Genomic DNA, 7,056 nt, shown 5'->3' with positions numbered 1-7,056 from the left:
AGGAACTTAAATGCTAAATTGTAAAGGTGGTTACCTCCCCTTGCCCTTTTTGAGGGAAGCTTTAAAGAGATTCACTGAAAATTAGTGAATACTATCCCATTAATTGTTTAATAGCTGCCGTTTGGTTGAATATTAAACATTTTTAGTAGGTCGAGAGGGAATTCAGCATGAAAATTGGATATGCTATCTATATAAATTACTTTTTAAAAATTGGATTATAGTTACAAACTGTACAAAAATAAGCTGTTAATTCTCCTGGAAAATTGCAGATAATTTAGAGGCTCAGAAAGAGACATTAAAGTACCCATTGATTTTAAGAGGTTAATTTAAGTGTTGTCAGACACTTGAACCATTTCCAAAGGATTTCTCTAGGATATTGTGTGTGTAGAGGAACACGAAATTGAGCTTTATTTTTTTTAAGCTTTCTTTCCCTGTGTTTCCTCTTAGCCCCTTCCCATCCTTCTTTCCACTTCCCTCAATACAGTTAATATGTCTTCAACTTCCTCTGCTAATAGCACAGTTTCATTAAGTATGAAGAGTTTTCCATTTATTTCTAAGGTTACCTTTATATTCCAACTATTTTTGAAAATGACTTGCAATAGCTGTGCAAAATGTCTCAATTTCATTGTTAGGGACTGTTATTATTTGCCCCCAACTTAGCTGTGTTATTTAGCATATTTATCTGTAAAGTTTGAATACAAAGTGGGGGGACTGATTGATTAAGCCCAAAGAATTTCAGTAACCTTTTTTGTAATCACAAGGGTAAGAAATGCAGGTTTGGGCACTAAGTTTCCTGGTAACAATTCTTGGTACTGTGTAACAGGCAGCATTCCTTTGGGGTTACCACTAACCAGTCACCTCTTTGTGAGAGATGCTTGATCATTTTGGCACCTGTTTGCTTCTGCTCACATCCTATTGATCTGTTCAAAAGGAGACAGGTGGATTAAAAAACATTTTTTTTTGTACACAACTGAAAAAAGTAGTTCTCATTTTGCTCTCCTCTACGCCTCCCTCCCCTTCCCCTTTGATTTAGCAGGCTTTATAATGATACTCTAGAATTTAGTTTTCTGAATGAGTCAATAAGCAAAGAAAGACATAAGAGTAAGATAACTCTTGATGTCATTCTTTAATGAAGTCAGTCTTTTTCTCTCACCTATTCTTCCCTTTATCCTCTTAAAACATTTTTTAAAATTTCATAAACATAGATAAATTGAATACTTATAAAACTTTGAAGTATTGCAAAAACTCCTTAGGTATATCTGAATTGTACTTCATAGTTGGCCAAGGTACTGTATTAGTGCCACACACAATCATTTAAATCAATAGAGATGTCTTCTAATACATATGTGTTCACAAGAAGACCCAGTAATTTTGATACATCGGTATAGTTGGCCATTTTTCTTTTTTTTCCACTAAAGATTTTCACTTTAGTATTCCTTGAAACAATGAATTGTGTGCATTCCAAATTTCACTCCTGAGTTTCAAATTCAATGTAGTGGTATAAAAAAAATGAATAAAATTGTAATCTAACACATTTGAATATTTTATCTTTGTATCCACATATTTACCCTGGTGAAGGAATAAATCCATTAAGTAGGTTCAGTACTGACTCCTCCCCTCCCTCAAAGTAGAGGGGAGTGGGGGGTTGGGTTTTAAAATAAAAAGGAGTGTTTTGAAGTTTTAATTTCTGGCAAAAAGTTTTTGAGAAAAATGTGGTTTCCATATGGGGAATTTATAATTTTTAAATTGCATGGAATATAATTTGTAACTTATACATCAAAAATGGGATAAATGTAGGGAAAGGAGAATAAATGTATGGCCTCGTAAATAATTTCAGTAGACAGGTATAGCATCTTAATTTTTTTTTTTTTCTTGTGGCTTCTATAACATTTAAGCTACCTAAAATCTTGAAGGCATATGGGGAACATTTAGTAATAGTAAGAATTTTAAGGGAGGAAGAAATAGGTAAAATGATTTTGAGGGCTGATAGCTGTACCTAAAACAAATTTCATATGAAGTCCCTACTACTAAATGTTTGCATTAAACATATTTTAGTATCATTTCTTATTATTGTGGGTACTCTTGGTGTGGAAACTCCCTCCCCTGTTTGATAGCTCCTCTCCTGTTTACATAATATTGCCTATGGGCACTAAGATTAGTTGATTACCAGTGGTCACATAGCTTAAAAAGGTTGTCCTGAATCCAAGGCCTGATCTTTTTTATTCACTAATATCGCACTACGTCTGAGGAACTTGAATGACTAAACTATTGACACCCAATAGGTACAAGATAATAAAATGGTTGTTTACCAGTATATCTAGAAGGTCTTTTTATGGTTTATCAAATTTAGCATCTTTTACTAAATAGAGTACAAAATCTATTATGTGGATTTTGTAAAGTAGATTCAGCAGGTATACTGCAAAAGAGCTGGTTCTGACAGTTTTAGTAAAAACATGCTACAATTATGATCTGTTTAAAATTTAAGGAGTCTTTTGGTAAGAAAAAAAAAATCTACATTTGGAAATGTACAATGCTATATAATGGTGGCTTGAAAATAATCTCCTAAGAATTCACGAACAGTGTTGGATGAATGTTGGTAGCAAAGTTTGCTCAAACTTTTGAAAGACTCCTTTTTTTTTTTTTCTTTTTTCATTTTTTTTTCTTTCTTTTTTTTTTTTTTTTTGTAAAAGGGGTTGGGGAGATACAAAATCTTAAATTGACCTATTGGAAAAGAGGCAGTGTACAGATCTTTTTCCAGAGATAGCTGACCAATGTGAACTCTTGAAGCTACATTCCAGGAACTCTAATGAATGGCTGCAATTGTGAACTGTCAACTGCAGCAGTAAGACTGTTGAAAACCTGATTGTAAGGATCCCTTTATGGCACGTATCCCTAAGTTCTGTTAAATGATTTTATTTATAGACTGCTAATAACTACTGGCCAGGTATTATGAATTCTAAAACTGAGGATTTGGATCCTGGCACATATCGGGAATGAATTGTGCTTAGAGATGTTAATATTTTGATTAGATTTCCATTGTTTAGTGGCTTATTCTATTCCTTTCATTGAAACATAAAAGCAAAAAGATTCTCCAAATGTTTGTTATAGAATTGAGAGTGTATGGTTATTTTTTGCTTTGAAGTCTGCAGGAATTTCTAAAGCTGAAGTGAACAGAAATCTCAGTGAATACTAATTTGCAAGAAGAGAAACAGCATGTTTAAATCTCTTGGTATTATGGGAGCTTTGCTCTTACATAGTTTGTATTAACTCACATATAACTTTGACCCTGAATTATAACTGATTACTATCAAACAGTAAAGATATCTCCACCCTTTTTCTTCTGAGACTAAAGTTACTGCTCATAAATAACTAGCCAGACATCAGTATGCATAGAATTTCTGATAAGTTTAGCAGCCTCCCCTCTTTAAAAAAAAAAAAAAAGTTCATTCTGCCACTGGTATCAGTAGATGAAATCAGTGATCATAGTTTTTCTAAGGAGCCATGAGTGGTACCTCTCCTGTGATTAATAAAACTTTGTAGAATTAAGATTCAAACAGTACAAGAAAGCTGAAGCAATGGATTATGCTTCCTTTGCTTAATAGAGCCTAAATTCTGTAGAATTTGGGTCCTAAATGGGCAGAACACTAAGAGAAAAAGTTAAAAACTAAAGTTTGTGTGCATCTGTTTATATAAATGGATGGATCTGTAACTCCAGGATCTTTGTAAAGGAGTTTGTTGAATAGTCCTTGTAGCACATCATTTGCATGTATTATCCCAAGATTACAGGTGTTGCTAGTTCTTTCTGAATTCTGGGTAGTCATAATACTAAATAGGAAGAAACTTAATGAGTCAAACTTGTTCCTTTGGAATGAAGCCTCTACCCTATTTTGTCAGTTTTCAGTCACAAAGGGCTACAGATAGGAATGGCTGCCAAGATGAATTACTTTCCTCATAGATTGAATGGTTGATGAATCTTGACTTTTATTTTCCTAAAAGTGAGGCAGGAGAAAAGAAATTGAATTAAAGAAGTATGTTTTGTAGTCACACACACACACAAAAAAGGATGTTTTAATATTTGTCATGCAATACAGTGACCTTGTAGCTTTGGTCATATTTGGTTTAGTCATAGACTTTCCACTGATACTGGTTACTGCTTGCGTTTATTTGGCCAGTAGATCTATTTATGAACTTCTAAATGGAATAATTTTGGCTCCATCCTTTTGTTGCTCCTTTTTTGATGATCGTTCTTCCACTAGGAAGAACATTTTTTTTTATTACTTTGAAGAAATTATATGAAAATAATTATAGGTTTTGTCTAGCTCCTTAGAAGCTTGAATAGTGATACTGTTTTCAAGATTGAGGGGAACTGATGGAAATCTGCCTAGCAAAACTGTATAATTTACCTTTCACATTTTTAAGATTGTATAATTCAGCCAAGGCCAGCCTAAAACAATTAAAATCTTTTAAGTTGCCTCCTTAATAAGGCTATAAGAATTCGAATGAGTTGCACATATTAACATATTCCTTGAATTCACTAATTTCCTATCTCAAGCCTTGTCTAAGGCAAAAATTATCATTGCCCACTCCAATGTATCCAGCTTCTATTCCTTTTTAAGCAACTTTCGCTAAAACTTTTATGATGTGTTTTATTGTGCTTACACACTTCAGATTTGTAATGATTCTTCAGGTGATTAACAGACACTTTGTCCACATCAGCACAGTTGCTCACCAAGGTCATTTTCTCCGAAGCTCCTCCTTAGGTGGCTGAGTTTTTATGTTGTGCCCCTCTGCTGTCCCCAGCTGTCCTCAGGTTAAAATCCTGCCCCTCTCCTGTGGTTGGTCCTATTTTTAAAAGCTTCTCAAAGAGCATGCCTGAACTTTTTAACTTGGCATTTACTGCCAGAGACCACTTTAGTGTTTCTCCTTTTTGTGAAGATATACTCTTGGGCTTTTCCTGTTCTTCTGGAAATTACAATTTACAACTACCTGGTGGTTTAAGTATTGCAGTAATTATTTCTCTGCAATAGCTTTAAGTAGTAATTACATTTTTGTATGGATGTAGAATTGTGAGAGCCTCCCAACCTCTCTGAGAAGTAGGTACCAAAGGTAGGTGCATCGGTAAAGTACCACTCATCTTCCAGATGAGCTTAATGAGGCCTAGAGAAGGCATGTGATCTGCCCTTGGTAACAACACAGCTAGAAAGTGACAGAAGCATAATGTACAGCCTCAGGCTTCCTCTTGATTTCAAGTCCAACGAAAAGTACTGCATTTAACAATCCCTCCTTCCTAAACAAATCTCAGACCTCAATGAGATTAAGACTTGTAGTCGTCTTAAGCTAGATTAAGGCAAAAAAATTTTGCAAATGTCTAATCAGATGTTTTATTAACAGATGATAAAATCTTAATTCATCAATCAAGGCTATTTTAATTATTTTAGGAAAAAATTTAATAGTACAAGTTTATCAGTCTTAAGTAAATAAAACTAAATATTATAGAAAAGTCCTTGAGAACTATTTTCTTTATACATGGAAAAGATTATTTGTAATTTGTCTTAAAAGTATTTTTAAACATCCCCTCAAGTCTAGTTTATGTGTCTTGTGAAGAAAGGAATTTCCTAAGCAATGGTTAATAAGCCAAACAACTTCCTGGATTGGGGGTGTTAATTAACTTACCAAAACACCTATAGAAGGTCCAGCTTCCTTTTGAAATAGTCAGTTGGCTCTCTTAAAATTTGAGGTTTATGAGTTGTTTTTTTAAAACATTTTAATAGCTTTTAATTATCATCAATTCCTTTGTAATCTTAATATATTTTATGCATTTGGAAACATTCTGAGAAATGATCTATACCCAGAGTTGATAACTAACAAAGATTAACAACCTTTGTTTTAAAAAGCATATTGGTTGATGATTATTTTGGTACTTTTAGTTCCTTTTGATGTCAGGGTAACTTTTCAATATTTTTTTCAATTCACCCACTAATTACGGAGTACTTATTTTGTGTCAGGGCTCAGCAGTATACAAAAATGTGCCATACTTCCTGCCCACATGGAGCTTATTTTGTTCAAACAAGAGACACAAAGCAATTAGAGAACAATACAAGATAAAGCAAAAGCCAGAATGTTTTTAGTTATTATCTGGAGCCACAAAATGGAGAGTGACTGAGTTTAAGCAAGGCTTTGTGGAAAACTTGATCTCCTTTTGACTTGTATTGTTCTCCTTTTGACTTGTCATTAGACCATTTCATGATACTGTTGAAATGAAAACTGGTTTATAAATATTCTAGGCTACACTTACTGGAGATGCATTGTAGACGCTTGGCAAGCTCTTGGAAACAAAGAGTTTTTCATCTGTAAGTACATTACAATGCTTCTTGGAGTTTTTAAATCTTACATAGTATCTTGTAATGTTGTAATGTTGACAGTTCTTTATCCAATAATAATTTAATTGACAGTCTCATCATGAACAAGTAGAGATAAGGAGGGACCATAGTGCTTTTCTTTTTTAGACTCATGCAGATTGTTGATATTGATTAAATAAATAAAATTCCTTGCTCTGTACTAATCTAGTAAAATAGTAATGGGGTGGGCCAGCAGAGAATGAGTTACTCTTTGTTATACAAAAGGATTTGCCACAGGCACTCTTTAGACTTCAGTCTAAAGTATCATAATTTTTGCACATAATGTATTACTTCAGAGAAGTACAGTTACACAGAAACAGTGCATTTTATTCTAAGTGAATTCAGGAATGACAAAATTTGTGTTGGTGTTTTAACCACTATATATATAATCTTTCAATTGGACTTGGACCTAGGAGCTTTTTATGGTGGGTTCTTTTTTTGTTTACTCATTTTTCCAGTCGCCTTCCTGACTTTGGACTTTATGGTAATATTGGACCCTGCTTACTTGGGGTTTGGGGAGAAAGGCCAGGTTGTCTGGCCTGCCCTTCCTGTCTTTTGTGTCTTGCTATTTTTCATAGCTCAGTCTGGACCTCTTTTTTCAGTTCTTAAACTTAAAGATGTGCTGATGTAAGGAGAGGCCTGTCCACTGCCCTACTGA

General features: G+C 33.9%; 1 protein-coding gene across 2 annotated transcripts in view; it reads left to right on the top strand.

Annotated features, from left to right (window-relative positions):
* Window positions 1-7,056, top strand: part of TSC22D2 (TSC22 domain family member 2) — a 48,290-nt gene that overhangs the window by 1,879 nt on the left and 39,355 nt on the right. The gene's annotated exons all lie outside the window — the stretch shown is intronic.

The sequence above is a fragment of the Antechinus flavipes genome, chromosome 3, assembly GCF_016432865.1.
Source record: "Antechinus flavipes isolate AdamAnt ecotype Samford, QLD, Australia chromosome 3, AdamAnt_v2, whole genome shotgun sequence".
In the NCBI taxonomy this organism is placed as follows: domain Eukaryota; kingdom Metazoa; phylum Chordata; class Mammalia; order Dasyuromorphia; family Dasyuridae; genus Antechinus; species Antechinus flavipes.
Note: the sequence above shows the minus strand (reverse complement) of the source record. Positions and strands in the feature narration are given on the sequence as shown.